This window comes from Hydra vulgaris, chromosome 14 (genome assembly GCF_038396675.1).
Source record: "Hydra vulgaris chromosome 14, alternate assembly HydraT2T_AEP".
NCBI lineage: Eukaryota > Metazoa > Cnidaria > Hydrozoa > Anthoathecata > Hydridae > Hydra > Hydra vulgaris.
Genome location: NC_088933.1, coordinates 7,924,340 through 7,943,003, shown reverse-complemented (window position 1 = coordinate 7,943,003; position 18,664 = coordinate 7,924,340). Strand labels below are relative to the sequence as shown.

General features: G+C 24.3%; 3 long non-coding RNA genes across 17 annotated transcripts; 2 read left to right on the top strand and 1 right to left on the bottom strand.

The window, feature by feature from the left end:
- The first annotated feature begins 3,902 nt into the window (after positions 1-3,902).
- LOC136090725 (uncharacterized) lies at positions 3,903-6,490 on the top strand. 2 transcript variants are annotated; one of them, XR_010643669.1, is made up of 3 exons: positions 3,903-4,491; positions 4,691-5,092; positions 6,295-6,490. It is a non-coding gene; the product is annotated as an uncharacterized LOC136090725 (long non-coding RNA). The 2 variants fall into 2 exon arrangements; XR_010643668.1 differs by having other exon boundaries at positions 4,691-5,620.
- A 1,144-nt stretch (positions 6,491-7,634) lies between these two features.
- LOC136090552 (uncharacterized) lies at positions 7,635-13,893 on the top strand. Of its 8 annotated transcripts, none has more exons than XR_010643504.1 (7): positions 7,635-8,314; positions 8,514-8,610; positions 8,806-8,914; positions 9,389-9,461; positions 10,144-11,896; positions 12,096-12,192; positions 13,708-13,893. It is a non-coding gene; the product is annotated as an uncharacterized LOC136090552 (long non-coding RNA). The 8 variants fall into 8 exon arrangements; XR_010643499.1 differs by adding an exon at positions 12,953-13,025 and having other exon boundaries at positions 8,514-8,914; XR_010643505.1 differs by adding an exon at positions 12,388-12,496 and having other exon boundaries at positions 8,514-8,914.
- Positions 13,894-15,307: 1,414 nt separating this feature from the next.
- Positions 15,308-18,180, bottom strand: LOC136090628 (uncharacterized). Of its 7 annotated transcripts, XR_010643582.1 has the most exons (5): positions 17,308-18,180; positions 17,012-17,108; positions 16,708-16,816; positions 16,181-16,253; positions 15,308-15,499 (listed from the first exon to the last, which is right to left on the bottom strand). It is a non-coding gene; the product is annotated as an uncharacterized LOC136090628 (long non-coding RNA). The 7 variants fall into 7 exon arrangements; XR_010643579.1 differs by having other exon boundaries at positions 16,708-17,108; XR_010643578.1 differs by lacking the exon at positions 16,181-16,253.
- Positions 18,181-18,664: the final 484 nt, after the last annotated feature.

Here is an 18,664-nt window from a genome sequence, read left to right as displayed (position 1 = left end):
CATAAAATAGCAAGCAAATCGTAAAATATTTCTTAGAAATGATCTATTTTTTTCATTTGACTACTATTTTCAAGTTGCCTATAAGCATTTACATTAATAACTTTGTTGAGCCTAATACTATCTATTTCAATTTAACTATTATCATTAAACATATTACCAGTAATCTTACTATTGTTGCAACTGAATAAATGAACGTAAAAGAATCTTACAAATTGTGATCTTTTCTAATCAAAGACTTTATTTAAACTTAAGATTTATTGAAATCCATATCTTTTTATATGTTTACATACATTAGTCGTTTATCAAAAATATTAAACAACATTTATTTACATCAATTATTTTTAATTAAAAAAGAATCTTGACTACAATGCACAAAATTATTTTTACCTTAATGCATAAAAATAATAAATGCACAATCGTGTATAAAAAAATGAAGCAATGCCAATCAGTATATTTTACTCTAAATTAATTATTTAAATATATATATATATATATATATATAAATATATATATATATATATATATATATATATATATATATATATATATATATATATATATATATATAGGGGAACATGGGGTAAAATGACGAATGGGGCAAGATGACAACCTACAGTTATCTCTTAAGCAAAACTAAAAATAACAGTTGATTTTAGCTGAAAGGGAAGTAGATTAATTTTACTAGATTTATCAATGGTTTCTTTTTAAATATTATTTTTGTGACGAAAGCTAAGTATTAAAAAAGTTTTTCCGGCATTGAAAAAAAAACTTTTTATCCTCGTTTGACTTGATTTATTACATCGCTACATCACCAGGTAAAGGTAAGTTTTATTTTTTAGGACAGACTAAGATACAGGCGTTTTTCGAAACAGTCTTCATCTTGCCCCATGTTCCCCTATATATCTATTCATATACCTTTAAAAAGTGGTATTACACTTTGCACAATGAAATATGGAAATACATCATCATTTTTTTCAACTACTTTCAAAAGGAATTTATTTATTTTTTCTAGTCTCTTATTTTTTCTAAGAAAGAATATTTATAAAGATACAGAGAAATATAAAATATACTGAAATATAGGCAGATTTATGTTTATAAACTTTTGTGTCAACAAATTACAGTCAGTTTTCCATGTTAAATACATAAAGTATATATCTAATATAACATATATCAAATATCAAATAAATCCATTATAAAATAAAACAAAATAGTAAACTTCCTCAAATCAGTATCAGTTGTACCGTGTGAAGTAACTAAAAAACACTTTAGTTCTTTTCAATTGATCTAAAAAATAACTTTCAGCTCTTTCTAATTGCACTAAAAAGAAAAAAAAAACTTACTTAGATAAGTTGGCAAGTTCTTAAGAATCTGAAAACAAATAAGTAAAAAAACAAAGAACAAACAAACATTTATTTGTTAAAACTACTATATTTAAACAAATTAAATTTAAAAAAGTGTAACGTTAATTCTCCTTAAAGGCTAAAAAAAAACATTCAGCTCAAATTTGCTTGCATACCTTGCTCGTAAAACCTTGTGAATAAGAAACACATTTAGAAAAGCCTAGAAACTACTTAAAGATGACATATGCAAAATTGAAGTTTGAACGTTGACTGGACTAATTATTAGCAGATGTTTTTAAAAAATTCATAAAAATTTACATATATTCGTTCTTTTATATTGCATAAATCCATCATAAGATAAATCTGAAATAAAAAAATGTAATGGATAAGTAAATACAAAGAAAAACATCATATATGAATCACAAATCAATATGTTAGCTTTTAGAAAACAATTCATGTTGGTACGTCATTGTTCTAAAAATTCAAATTAAGATATAAACAAAATGTATATGTGGCAAAATGACTTTTCTTGAGTGGCTTTTAGTGAATGATTAAAAGCAGTGAGTTTCAATAATAAAACCACTTATAATTTTTAACAATAGACACCAACATAAAGGTAAGCCAAATGTAACAACATTAGTAACATAAATAACAACTTTATGCAAAATCTTGCTAAACACGTTTGCCAAGTCACACACTTTGAAAACATGGTCCATAAATATTATAAGAAGTGTTTATATATGTTATATAAATTTAAATAAATATATTGTGTTTTATAGTTAGTATATATGTTTATATTATGTTGTTTCTATGTCATGGAAACAACATAATATAAACATATATACTAACTATAAAACACAATATATTTATTTAAATTTGTACACATATATAAACACTTCTTATAATATTTATATACACAATAGATACATTTTATACTATTTTAAAAATTCATTTATAAAACAATTATATAACACATATTACCACATACATATATTTATCAAAAACTTTTTAATTTTGAACATAATATAAACACATATGCAAACTATAAACATATATAACTTGAATTGTGTGAACAAAAAATTTAAAAATAACATGAAAATATCTAAAAAGGTTCATATATATTTATATATAAAGACATATATCTCGTAATAAAATATCAAATTATAATCATATCTAACTTAAATCAAATACTTATTGAATAAAGAACAAAAAACAGATAAAAGAACTGCAATCCTAATAACAAAATTTAACGTTTAGCAACAATTAAAGTGTCAGTGTTGGCTCAAAATTTTAACTTATTTTTTTAAATTTTCTAAAACAGAACAAAAAAGGTAATAGCATAACAGAAATGTCAATAAAATAGCATGCGCTTTATAAGCAAAGATTTTCGTTTTCCCCCTTATTTGTTAATATTTGATCAAAATCGGATTCGATATCATATGCCGACTGCAGTACTGCAGTCGGCATATCTAGTATTGTAAATACTCTGAGTATTGATCACGTATGACATACCGCCATTGATACCAGAAAAATGCGCATTTTGTCTGGTATCAATGGCGGTATGTCGATACGTCGAGTTCAATACTCAGCGTATTTATCAATACTACGATATGCCGACTGCAGTATCTGATCAAAGTCGGCATATGATATCGAATCCGATTTTGATCAAATATTAACAAATAAGGGAAAAACGAAAATCTTTGCTTTCAAAGCGCATGCTTAAACTGATATAGCGAAAATAAAGTTTGAATTAAAAAGGTTTCTCTTGAGCAATTTAGTAAATTATTTCCAGTACAGTTACAGTACTTTTTTGCACTAAAAGAGTTACTAAAACTTTATCATAAAAATATTTATTACTACTTTTAAATTTATTAATTTAGTTTTATGAAGTCCTAAATTAATAAAATTTAAATATACGTTAAATCCTATCATTTCATACCTTGCTTATTTTACTCCGTTGATTACTATTTTATTGACATTTCTGTTATGCTATTACCTTTTTTTGTTCTGTTTTAGAAAATTTAAAAAAATAAGTTAAAATTTTGAGCCAACACTGAGATTTTAATTGTTGCTAAACGTTAAATTTTGTTATTAGGATTGCAGTTCTTTTATCTGTTTTTTGTTCTTTATTCAATAAGTATTTGATTTAAGTTAAATATGATTATAATTTGATATTTTATTACGAGATATATGTCTTTATATATAAATATATATGAACCTTTTTAGATTTTTTCATGTTATTTTTAAATTTTTTGTTCACACAATTCAAGTTATATATGTTTATAGTTTGCATATGTGTTTATATTATGTTCAAAATTAAAAAGTTTTTGATAAATATATGTATGTGGTAATATGTGTTATATAATTGTTTTATAAATGTATTTTTAAAATAGTATAAAATGTATCTATTGTGTATATAAATATTATAAGAAGTGTTTATATATGTTATAAATTTAAATAAATATATTGTGTTTTATAGTTAGTATATATGTTTATATTATGTTGTTTCCATGACATAGAAACAACATAATATAAACATATATACTAACTATAAAACACAATATATTTATTTAAATTTATATAACATATATAAACACTTCTTATAATATTTATGGACCATGTTTTCAAAGTGTGTGACTTGGCAAACGTGTTTAGCAAGATTTTGCATAAAGTTGTTATTTATGTTACTAATGTTGTTACATTTGGCTTACCTTTATGTTAGTGTCTATTGTTAAAAATTATAAGTGGTTTTATTATTGAAACTCACTGCTTTTAATCATTCACTAAAAGCCACTCAAGAAAAGTCATTTTGCCACATATACATTTTGTTTATATCTTAATTTGAATTTTTAGAACAATGACGTACCAACATGAATTGTTTTCTAAAAGCTAACATATTGATTTGTAATTCATATATGATGTTTTTCTTTGTATTTACTTATCCATTACATTTTTTTATTTCAGATTTATCTTATGATGGATTTATGCAATATAAAAGAACGAATATATGTAAATTTTTATGAATTTTTTAAAAACATCTGCTAATAATTATTCCAGTCAACGTTCAAACTTCAATTTTGCATATGTCATCTTTAAGTAGTTTCTAGGCTTTTCTAAATGTGTTTCTTATTCACAAGGTTTTACGAGCAAGGTATGCAAGCAAATTTGAGCTGAATGTTTTTTTTTAGCCTTTAAGGAGAATTAACGTTACACTTTTTTAAATTTAATTTGTTTAAATATAGTAGTTTTAACAAATAAATGTTTGTTTGTTCTTTGTTTTTTTACTTATTTGTTTTCAGATTCTTAAGAACTTGCCAACTTATCTAAGTAAGTTTTTTTTTTCTTTTTAGTGCAATTAGAAAGAGCTGAAAGTTATTTTTTAGATCAATTGAAAAGAACTAAAGTGTTTTTTAGTTACTTCACACGGTACAACTGATACTGATTTGAGGAAGTTTACTATTTTGTTTTATTTTATAATGGATTTATTTGATATTTGATATATGTTATATTAGATATATACTTTATGTATTTAACATGGAAAACTGACTGTAATTTGTTGACACAAAAGTTTATAAACATAAATCTGCCTATATTTCAGTATATTTTATATTTCTCTGTATCTTTATAAATATTCTTTCTTAGAAAAAATAAGAGACTAGAAAAAATAAATAAATTCCTTTTGAAAGTAGTTGAAAAAAATGATGATGTATTTCCATATTTCATTGTGCAAAGTGTAATACCACTTTTTAAAGGTATATGAATAGATATATAGGGGAACATGGGGCAAGATGATGACTGTTTCGAAAAACGCCTGTATCTTAGTCTGTCCTAAAAAATAAAACTTACCTTTACCTGGTGATGTAGCGATGTAATAAATCAAGTCAAACGAGGATAAAAAGTTTTTTTCTCAATGCCGGAAAAACTTTTTTAATACTTAGCTTTCGTCACAAAAATAATATTTAAAAAGAAACCATTGATAAATCTAGTAAAATTAATCTACTTCCCTTTCAGCTAAAATCAACTGTTATATTTAGTTTTGCTTAAGAGATAACTGTAGGTCGTCATCTTGCCCCATTCGTCATTTTACCCCATGTTCCCCTATATATATATATATATATATATATATATATATATATATATATATATATATATATATATATATATTTATATATATATATATATATATATATTTAAATAATTAATTTAGAGTAAAATATACTGATTGGCATTGCTTCATTTTTTTATACAAGATTGTGCATTTATTATTTTTATGCATTAAGGTAAAAATAATTTTGTGCATTGTAGTCTAGATTCTTTTTTAATTAAAAATAATTGATGTAAATAAATGTTGTTTAATATTTTTGATAAACGACTAATGTATGTAAACATATAAAAAGATATGGATTTCAATAAATCTTAAGTTTAAATAAAGACTTTGATTAGAAAAGATCACAATTTGTAAGATTCTTTTACGTTCATTTATTCAGTTGCAGCAATATAAGATTACAGGTAATATGTTTAATGATAATAGTTAAATTGAAATAGATAGTATTAGGCTCAACGAAGTTATAATGTAAATGCTTATAGGCAACTTGAAAATAGTAGTCAAATGAAAAAAATAGATCATTTCTAAGAAATATTTTACAATTTGCTTGCTATTTTATGGTATAATTGTTTAAATTGTTGAACTATAATTGTCCCTCGATTGTTCAAATATTGTAATAAATAAAATCTTTTTATTCCAAGTATTTAAGTTAATAAAATATTTTATTAAGTTGTGGTGTTATTTGCCAGTGTTACTACATTGTGTTGTCTAGCCTTTTTATAATCTTTTTTAATTATTCTGTCGACATAGAGTATATATTTTCTGTTATTGTTATCCTATCTCTACTAACAATAAAATGCAAATAGTACTTTTGTAATTAAAATTTTTTTTTTTAATTTTATTTTTTAGGTATTTGCAGGCTTTACTTGACTTTCCGTTTCTGGTACCTGTGTTGTGACAGATTTTAAAAAGAACTCAACTGATGTTAATGCGGTCTTTGTCGTTACCTATAAGCAATGACGTTGCTGATAGGGAGTCAAAGTTAAAATATTTATAGATAAATTTGTATTTAATTTTTTAGATAATATATCAAGTTATTAATGTGTTTTTATTGTTATTAATGGTTTAATAACTCATAACCCGTATTACGGGTTGCTTTCTGCTAGTCATTATCATTATGTTATGAATTCATATTAGTTAATAAAATTGTAGTGAATATTCTCTGGTTATAGTGTTTTATACGTGTTTAAATGCGAGTTTAATACTCAGTAGGCGTCATATTGTATACCTGTCTTTATACGCATCTGATGTCTATTTTTAATGCGCGTTTGACACGATAAAATGGCTAACATATATTCGTAAATAATGCGTATTCTGGAAAGTTTTAAATGCGCATGTAATACCAGGAAAATATCGTATTGAGTATTCTCTGGTTATCGCCCAGTCGGCATATCTAGTATTGTAAATACTCTGAGTATTGATCACGTATGACATACCGCCATTGATACCAGAAAAATGCGCATTTTGTTTTAAGTTTCGAACTCGAGTTCAATACCACTTATTTATCAAAAATACGTATTTATAATATTTGATCAAAATCGGATATGATATCGAATCCTATTTTGATTAAATATTAACAAATAAGGGGAAAAACGAAAATCTTTGCTTATAAAGCGCATGCTATTTTATTGACATTTCTGTTATGCTATTACCTTTTTTGTTCTGTTTTAGAAAATTTAAAAAAATAAGTTAAAATTTTGAGCCAACACTGACACTTTAATTGTTGCTAAACGTTAAATTTTGTTATTAGGATTGCAGTTCTTTTATCTGTTTTTTGTTCTTTATTCAATAAGTATTTGATTTAAGTTAGATATGATTATAATTTGATATTTTATTACGAGATATATGTCTTTATATATAAATATATATGAACCTTTTTAGATATTTTCATGTTATTTTTAAATTTTTTTTTCACACAATTCAAGTTATATATGTTTATAGTTTGCATATGTGTTTATATTATGTTCAAAATTAAAAAGTTTTTGATAAATATATGTATGTGGTAATATGTGTTATATAATTGTTTTATAAATGAATTTTTAAAATAGTATAAAATGTATCTATTGTGTATATAAATATTATAAGAAGTGTTTATATATGTGTTATAAATTTAAATAAATATATTGTGTTTTATAGTTAGTATATATGTTTATATTATGTTGTTTCCATGACATAGAAACAACATAATATAAACATATATACTAACTATAAAACACAATATATTTATTTAAATTTATATAACATATATAAACACTTCTTATAATATTTATGGACCATGTTTTCAAAGTGTGTGACTTGGCAAACGTGTTGAGCAAGATTTTGCATAAAGTTGTTATTTATGTTACTAATGTTGTTACATTTGGCTTACCTTTATGTTGGTGTCTATTGTTAAAAATTATAAGTGGTTTTATTATTGAAAGTCACTGCTTTTAATCATTCACTAAAAGCCACTCAAGAAAAGTCATTTTGCCACATATACATTTTGTTTATATCTTAATTTGAATTTTTAGAACCATGACGTACCAACATGAATTGTTTTCTAAAAGCTAACATGAAATAACAATACTTAACAACTACTACTCTCTTATCATGACATCTTATCTCTATCTGTTATATTGATTTGTGATTCATATATGATGTTTTTCTTTGTATTTACTTATCCATTACATTTTTTTATTTCAGATTTATCATATGATGGATTTATGCAATATAAAAGAACGAATATATGTAAATTTTTATGAATTTTTTAAAAACATCTGCTAATAGTTAGTCCAGTCAACGTTCAAACTTCAATTTTGCATATGTCATCTTTAAGTAGTTTCTAGGCTTTTCTAAATGTGTTTCTTATTCACATGGTTTTACAAGCAAGGTATGCAAGCAAATTTGAGCTGAAAGTTTTATTTTAGCCTTTAAGGAGAATTGGCGTTACACTTTTTTAAATTTAATTTGTTTAAATATAGTAGTTTTAACAAATAAATGTTTGTTTGTTCTTTGTTTTTTTACTTATTTGTTTTCAGATTCTTAAGAACTTGCCAACTTATCTAAGTAAGTTTTTTTTTTCTTTTTAGTGCAATTGGAAAGAGCTGAAAGTTATTTTTTAAAGCAATTGAAAAGAACTGAAGTGTTTTTTAGTTACTTCACACGGTATAACTGATACTGATTTGAGTAAGTTTACTATTTTGTTTTATTTTATATTGGATTTATTTGATATTTGATATATGTTATATTTGATATATATTTTATGTATTTAACATGGAAAACTGACTGTAATTTGTTGACACAAAAGTTTATAAACATAAATCTGCCTATATTTCAGTATATTTTATATTTCTCTGTATCTTTATAAATATTCTTTCTTAGAAAAAATAACAGACTAGAAAAAATAAATAAATTTCTTTGAAAGTAGTTGAAAAAAATGATGATGTATTTCCATATTTCATTGTGTAAAGTGTAATACCACTTTTTAAAGGTATGTGAATAGATATATAGGGGAACATGGGGCAAGATGACGACTGTTTCGAAAAACGCCTGTATCTTAGTCTGTCCAAAAAATAAAATTTACCTTTAGCTGGTGATGTAGCGATGTAATAAATCAAGTCAAACGAGGATAATAAGTTTTTTTCTCAATGTCGGAAAAACTTTTTTAATACTTAGCTTTCGTCACAAAAATTATATTTAAAAAAAAACCATTGATAAATCTAGTAAAATTAATCTACTTTTTTTCAGCTAAAATCAACTGTTATATTTAGTTTTGCTTAAGAGATAACTGTAGGTTGTCATCTTGCCCCATTCGTCATTTTACCCCATGTTCCCCTATATATATATATATATATATATATATATATATATATATATATATATATATATATATATATATATATATAATATATATATATATATATATATATATATATATATATATATATTTAAATAATTAATTTAGAGTAAAATATACTGATTGGCATTGCTTCATTTTTTTATACAAGATTGTGCATTTATTATTTTTATGCATTAAGGTAAAAATAATTTTGTGCATTGTAGTCAAGATTCTTTTTTAATTAAAAATAATTGATGTAAATAAATGTTGTTTAATATTTTTGATAAACGACTAATGTATGTAAACATATAAAAAGATATGGATTTCAATAAATCTTAAGTTTAAATAAAGTCTTTGATTAGAAAAGATCACAATTTGTAAGATTCTTTTACGTTCATTTATTCAGTTGCAACAATAGTAAGATTACTGGTAATATGTTTAATGATAATAGTTAAATTGAAATAGATAGTATTAGGCTCAACAAAGTTATTAATGTAAATGCTTATAGGCAACTTGAAAATAGTAGTCAAATGAAAAAAATAGATCATTTCTAAGAAATATTTTACGATTTGCTTGCTATTTTATGGTATAATTGTTTAAATTGTTTAACTATAATTGTCCCTCGATTGTTCAAATATTGTAATAAATAAAATCTTTTCAGTCCAAGTATTTAAGTTAATAAAATATTTTATTAAGTTGTGGTGTTATTTGCCAGTGTTACTACATTGTGTTGTCTAGCCTTTTTATAATCTTTTTTAATTATTCTGTAGTCACGGAATATATATTTTCTGTTATTATTATCCTAATTCTACTAACAATACAATGCAAATAGTACTTTTGTAATTAAAAATTGTAATTTTTTTTTTAATTTTATTTTTTAGGTATTTTCAGGCTTTCCGTTTCTGGTACCTGTGTTGTGACAGATTTTAAAAAGAACTCAACTGATGTTAATGCGGTCTTTGTCGTTAACTATAAGCAATGACGTTACTGAAAGGGAGTCAAAGTTAAAATATTTATAGATAAATTTGTATTTAATTTTTTAGATAATATATCAAGTTATTAATGTGTTTTTATTGTTATTAACGATTTAATAACTCATAACCCGTATTATGGGTTGCTTACTGCTAGTCATTATCATTATGTTCCCAGTCGGCATATCTAGTATTGTAAATACTCTGAGTATTGATCACGTATGACATACCGCCATTGATACCAGAAAAATGCGCATTTAGTTTTAAGTTTCGAACTCGAGTTCAATACCACTTATTTATCAAAAATACGTATTTATAATATTTGATCAAAATCGGATATGATATCGAATCCGATTTTGATCAAATATTAACAAATAAGGGGGAAAACGAAAATCTTTGCTTATAAAGCGCATGCTATTTTATTGACATTTCTGTTATGCTATTACCTTTTTTGTTCTGTTTTAGAAAATTTAAAAAAATAAGTTAAAATTTTGAGCCAACACTGACACTTTAATTGTTGCTAAACGTTAAATTTTGTTATTAGGATTGCAGTTCTTTTATCTGTTTTTTGTTCTTTATTCAATAAGTATTTGATTTAAGTTAGATATGATTATAATTTGATATTTTATTACGAGATATATGTCTTTATATATAAATATATATGAACCTTTTTAGATATTTTCATGTTATTTTTAAATTTTTTGTTCACACAATTCAAGTTATATATGTTTATAGTTTGCATATGTGTTTATATTATGTTCAAAATTAAAAAGTTTTTAATAAATATATGTATGTGGTAATATGTGTTATATAATTGTTTTATAAATGAATTTTTAAAATAGTATAAAATGTATCTATTGTGTATATAAATATTATAAGAAGTGTTTATATATGTGTTACAAATTTAAATAAATATATTGTGTTTTCTAGTTAGTATTTATGTTTATATTATGTTGTTTCCATGACATAGAAACAACATAATATAAACATATATACTAACTATAAAACACAATATATTTATTTAAATTTATATAACATATATAAACACTTCTTATAATATTTATGGACCATGTTTTCAAAGTGTGTGACTTGGCAAACGTGTTGAGCAAGATTTTGCATAAAGTTGTTATTTATGTTACTAATGTTGTTACATTTGGCTTACCTTTATGTTGGTGTCTATTGTTAAAAATTATAAGTGGTTTTATTATTGAAAGTCACTGCTTTTAATCATTCACTAAAAGCCACTCAAGAAAAGTCATTTTGCCACATATACATTTTGTTTATATCTTAATTTGAATTTTTAGAACCATGACGTACCAACATGAATTGTTTTCTAAAAGCTAACATGAAATAACAATACTTAACAACTACTACTCTCTTATCATGACATCTTATCTCTATCTGTTATATTGATTTGTGATTCATATATGATGTTTTTCTTTGTATTTACTTATCCATTACATTTTTTTATTTCAGATTTATCATATGATGGATTTATGCAATATAAAAGAACGAATATATGTAAATTTTTATGAATTTTTTAAAAACATCTGCTAATAGTTAGTCCAGTCAACGTTCAAACTTCAATTTTGCATATGTCATCTTTAAGTAGTTTCTAGGCTTTTCTAAATGTGTTTCTTATTCACATGGTTTTACAAGCAAGGTATGCAAGCAAATTTGAGCTGAAAGTTTTATTTTAGCCTTTAAGGAGAATTGGCGTTACACTTTTTTAAATTTAATTTGTTTAAATATAGTAGTTTTAACAAATAAATGTTTGTTTGTTCTTTGTTTTTTTACTTATTTGTTTTCAGATTCTTAAGAACTTGCCAACTTATCTAAGTAAGTTTTTTTTTTCTTTTTAGTGCAATTGGAAAGAGCTGAAAGTTATTTTTTAAAGCAATTGAAAAGAACTGAAGTGTTTTTTAGTTACTTCACACGGTATAACTGATACTGATTTGAGTAAGTTTACTATTTTGTTTTATTTTATATTGGATTTATTTGATATTTGATATATGTTATATTTGATATATATTTTATGTATTTAACATGGAAAACTGACTGTAATTTGTTGACACAAAAGTTTATAAACATAAATCTGCCTATATTTCAGTATATTTTATATTTCTCTGTATCTTTATAAATATTCTTTCTTAGAAAAAATAACAGACTAGAAAAAATAAATAAATTTCTTTGAAAGTAGTTGAAAAAAATGATGATCTATTTCCATATTTTATTGTGTAAAGTGTAATACCACTTTTTAAAGGTATGTGAATAGATATATAGGGGAACATGGGGCAAGATGACGACTGTTTCGAAAAACGCCTGTATCTTAGTCTGTCCAAAAAATAAAATTTACCTTTAGCTGGTGATGTAGCGATGTAATAAATCAAGTCAAACGAGGATAATAAGTTTTTTTCTCAATGTCGGAAAAACTTTTTTAATACTTAGCTTTCGTCACAAAAATTATATTTAAAAAAAAACCATTGATAAATCTAGTAAAATTAATCTACTTCCCTTTCAGCTAAAATCAACTGTTATATTTAGTTTTGCTTAAGAGATAACTGTAGGTTGTCATCTTGCCCCATTCGTCATTTTACCCCATGTTCCCCTATATATATATATATATATATATATATATATATATATATATATATATATATATATATATATATATATATATATATATATATATATATATATATTTAAATAATTAATTTAGAGTAAAATATACTGATTGGCATTGCTTCATTTTTTTATACAAGATTGTGCATTTATTATTTTTATGCATTAAGGTAAAAATAATTTTGTGCATTGTAGTCAAGATTCTTTTTTAATTAAAAATAATTGATGTAAATAAATGTTGTTTAATATTTTTGATAAACGACTAATGTATGTAAACATATAAAAAGATATGGATTTCAATAAATCTTAAGTTTAAATAAAGTCTTTGATTAGAAAAGATCACAATTTGTAAGATTCTTTTACGTTCATTTATTCAGTTGCAACAATAGTAAGATTACTGGTAATATGTTTAATGATAATAGTTAAATTGAAATAGATAGTATTAGGCTCAACAAAGTTATTAATGTAAATGCTTATAGGCAACTTGAAAATAGTAGTCAAATGAAAAAAATAGATCATTTCTAAGAAATATTTTACGATTTGCTTGCTATTTTATGGTATAATTGTTTAAATTGTTTAACTATAATTGTCCCTCGATTGTTCAAATATTGTAATAAATAAAATCTTTTCAGTCCAAGTATTTAAGTTAATAAAATATTTTATTAAGTTGTGGTGTTATTTGCCAGTGTTACTACATTGTGTTGTCTAGCCTTTTTATAATCTTTTTTAATTATTCTGTAGTCACGGAATATATATTTTCTGTTATTATTATCCTAATTCTACTAACAATACAATGCAAATAGTACTTTTGTAATTAAAAATTGTAATTTTTTTTTTAATTTTATTTTTTAGGTATTTTCAGGCTTTCCGTTTCTGGTACCTGTGTTGTGACAGATTTTAAAAAGAACTCAACTGATGTTAATGCGGTCTTCGTCGTTAACTATAAGCAATGACGTTACTGAAAGGGAGTCAAAGTTAAAATATTTATAGATAAATTTGTATTTAATTTTTTAGATAATATATCAAGTTATTAATGTGTTTTTATTGTTATTAATGATTTAATAACTCATAACCCGTATTATGGGTTGCTTACTGCTAGTCATTATCATTATGTTATGAATTCATATTAGTTAACAAAATTGTATTGAATATTCTCTAGTTATCGTGTTTTATACGTGTTTAAATGCGAGTTTGATACTCAGTAGGCGTCGTATTGTATACCTGACTACGCATCTGATGTCGTATTGTATACTGTCTGTATACGCATCTGATGTCTATTTTTAATGCGCGTTTGACACGATAAAATGGCTAACAAATATTCGTAAATAATGCGTATTCTGGAAAGTTTTAAATGCGCATGTAATACCAGGAAAATATCGTATTGAATATTCTCTGGTTATCGTGTTTTATACGTGTTTACAAGAGTTTCCAATGCGAGTTTGATACTCAGAAGGCGTCGTATTGTATACCTGTCTTTATACGCACCTAATGCGTATTTCTTATGCGTATTCGACACGATAAAATGGCTAACATACATACCACATCGATACGTATTTAAACAAGTTTCTAATGCGCATTTACAACTAAATTTGCCGACTGGGACACGATAAAATGGCTAACATATATGCGTAAATACCGCGTATTCTGGAAAGTTTTGAATGCGCATGTAATACCAGGAAAATTTCGTATTGAATATTCTCTAGTTATCGTGTTTTATACGTGTTTAGAAGAGTTTCAAATGCGAGTTTGATACTCAGTAGGCGTCGCATTGTATACCTATCTTTATACGCATCTAATGCGTATTTTTAATGCATGTTCGACACGAGAAAATGGCTAACATACATACCACAACGATACGTATTTAAATAAGTTTCTAATGCGCATTTACAACTAAATTTGCCGACTGGGCAACCCACCCAGTCGGCAAATTTAGTTATAAATGCGCATTAGAAACTCTTTTAAATACGTATCGATGTGGTATGTATGTTAGCCATTTTATCGTGTCGAATACGCATTAGAAATACGCATTAGATGCGTATAAAGACGGGTATACAATACGACGCCTACTGAGTATCAAACTCGCATTTGAAACTCTTGTAAACACGTATAAAACACGATAACCAGAGAATATTCAATACGATATTTCCCTGGTATTACATGCGCATTTAAAACTTTCCAGAATACGCATTATTTACGAATATTTGTTAGCCATTTTATCGTGTCAAACGCGCATTAAAAATAGACATCAGATGCGTATAAAGACAGGTATACAATACGACGCCTATTGAGTATCAAACTCACATTTGAACACGTATAAAACACGATAACCAGAAAATATTCAATACAATTTTATTAACTAATATGAATTCATAACATAATGATAATGACTAGCAGTAAGCAACCCGTAATACGGGTTATGAGTTATTAAATCTTTAATAACAATAAAAACACATTAATAACTTGATATTTTATCTAAAAAATTTAATACAAATTTATCTATAAATATTTTAACTTTGACTCCCTATCAGTAACGTCATTGCTTATAGTTAACGACGAAGACCGCATTAACATCAGTTGAGTTCTTTTTAAAATCTGTCACAACACAGGTACCAGAAACGGAAAGTCAAGTAAAGCCTGCAAATACCTAAAGAATGAAATTAAAAAAAAAATTACAATTTTTAATTACAAAAGTACTATTTGCATTTTATTGTTAGTAGAATTAGGATAATAATAACAGAAAGTATATATTCTGTAACTACAGTATAATTAAAAAAGATTATAAAAAGGCTAGACAATACAATGTAGTAACACTGGCAAATAATACCACAACTTAATAAAATATTTTATTAACTTAAATACTTGGACTGAAAAGATTTTATTTATTACAATATTTGAACAATCGAGGGACAATTATAGTTAAACAATTTAAACAATTATACCATAAAAAAGCAAGCAAATCGTAAAATATTTCTTAGAAATGATCTATTTTTTTCATTTGACTACTATTTTCAAGTTGCCTATAAGCATTTACATTAATAACTTCGTTGAGCCTAATACTATCTATTTCAATTTAACTATTATCATTAAACATATTACCAGTAATCTTACTATTGCTGCAACTGAATAAATGAACGTAAAGAATCTTACAAATTGTGATCTTTTCTAATCAAAGACTTTATTTAAACTTAAGATTTATTGAAATCCATATCTTTTTATATGTTTACATACATTAGTCGTTTATCAAAAATATTAAATAACATTTATTTACATCAATTATTTTTAATTAAAAAAGAATCTTGACTACAATGCACAAAATTATTTTTACCTTAATGCATAAAAATAATAAATGCACAATCTTGTATAAAAAAATGAAGCAATGCCAATCAGTATATTTTACTCTAAATTAATTATTTAAATATATATATATATATATATATATATATATATATATATATATATATATATATATATATATATATATATATATATATATATATATATATATAGGGGAACATGGGGTAAAATGACGAATGGGGCAAGATGACAACCTACAGTTATCTCTTAAGCAAAACTAAATATAACAGTTGACTTTAGCTGAAAGGGAAGTAGATTAATTTTACTAGATTTATCAATGGTTTCTTTTTAAATATTATTTTTGTGACGAAAGCTATGTATTAAAAAAGTTTTTCTGACATTGAGAAAAAAACTTATTATCCTCGTTTGACTTGATTTATTACATCGCTACATCACCAGCTAAAGGTAAATTTTATTTTTTGGACAGACTAAGATACAGGCGTTTTTCGAAACAGTCGTCATCTTGCCCCATGTTCCCCTATATATCTATTCACATACCTTTAAAAAGTGGTATTACACTTTATACAATGAAATATGGAAATACATCATCATTTTTTTCAACTACTTTCAAAGAAATTTATTTATTTTTTCTAGTCTGTTATTTTTTCTAAGAAAGAATATTTATAAAGATACAGAGAAATATAAAATATACTGAAATATAGGCAGATTTATGTTTATAAACTTTTGTGTCAACAAATTACAGTCAGTTTTCCATGTTAAATACATAAAATATATATCAAATATAACATATATCAAATATCAAATAAATCCAATATAAAATAAAACAAAATAGTAAACTTACTCAAATCAGTATCAGTTATACCGTGTGAAGTAACTAAAAAACACTTCAGTTCTTTTCAATTGCTTTAAAAAATAACTTTCAGCTCTTTCCAATTGCACTAAAAAGAAAAAAAAAACTTACTTAGATAAGTTGGCAAGTTCTTAAGAATCTGAAAACAAATAAGTAAAAAAACAAAGAACAAACAAACATTTATTTGTTAAAACTACTATATTTAAACAAATTAAATTTAAAAAAGTGTAACGCCAATTCTCCTTAAAGGCTAAAATAAAACTTTCAGCTCAAATTTGCTTGCATACCTTGCTTGTAAAACCATGTGAATAAGAAACACATTTAGAAAAGCCTAGAAACTACTTAAAGATGACATATGCAAAATTGAAGTTTGAACGTTGACTGGACTAATTATTAGAAGATGTTTTTAAAAAATTCATAAAGATTTACATATATTTGTTCTTTTATATTGCATAAATCCATCATATGATAAATCTGAAATGAAAAAATGTAATGGATAAGTAAATATAAAGAAAAACATCATATATGAATCGCAAATCAAAATATCAGATAGAAATAAGATGTCATGATAAGAGAGTAGTAGTTGTTAAATATTGTTATTTCATGTTAGCTTTTAGAAAACAATTCATGTTGGTACATCGTCGTACGACAAAGGGAAGACAAACTAAAAATGAAAAAAAGAACATAACTATGTTAAAAATTATAAAAAAATTAAAATTATTTAAATTTAAATGTGTTAATTGATACTATAAATAGTTAAACTCATACTTTGCTTTGTTCTAAAGTAAAACCAAATTAACAGACATTAACACTGCTTGACACTGAATTCTGTCAAGTTTTCTGCTAGCCGAGCAACATTTCTAGCATTTCAACAATTATTAATTTCATCCTGCCTAGATCTATTTTTTTTCATTTGACTACTATTTTCAAGTTGCCTGCAAGTAGGCTCAACGAAGTTATTAATGTAAATGCAAAAGCATTTACATTAATAACTTCGTTGAGCCTAATACTATCTATTTCAATTTAACTATTACCATTAAACATATTACCAGTAATCTTACTATTACTATAACTGAATAAATGAATGTAAAAGAATCTTACAAATTGTGATCTTTTCTAATCAAAGACTTTACTTAAACTTTGAAAACATGGAAACAACATAATATAAAAATATATAAGAACTATTAAACACAATATATTTATTTAAATTTAAGAAACATATATAAACACCTCTTATAATATTTATATACACAATAGATACATTTTATACTACTTTAAAAATACATTTAGAAAACAATTATATAACACATATTACCACATACATATATTTATCAAAAACGTTTTAATTTTGAACATAATATAAACAAATATGCAAACTATAAACATATATAAATTGAATTGCGTGAACAAAAAATTTAAAAATAACATTAAAAAATCTAAAAAGATTCATATTAATTTATATATAAAGACATATATCTCGTAATAAAATATATCATATTTAATTTAAGTCAAATACTTATTGAATAAAGAACAAAAAAACAGATAAAAGAACTGCAATCCTAATAACAAAATTTAACGTTTAGCAACAATTAAAATGTCAGTGTTGGCTCAAAATTTTAACTTATTTTTCTAAATTTTCTAAAA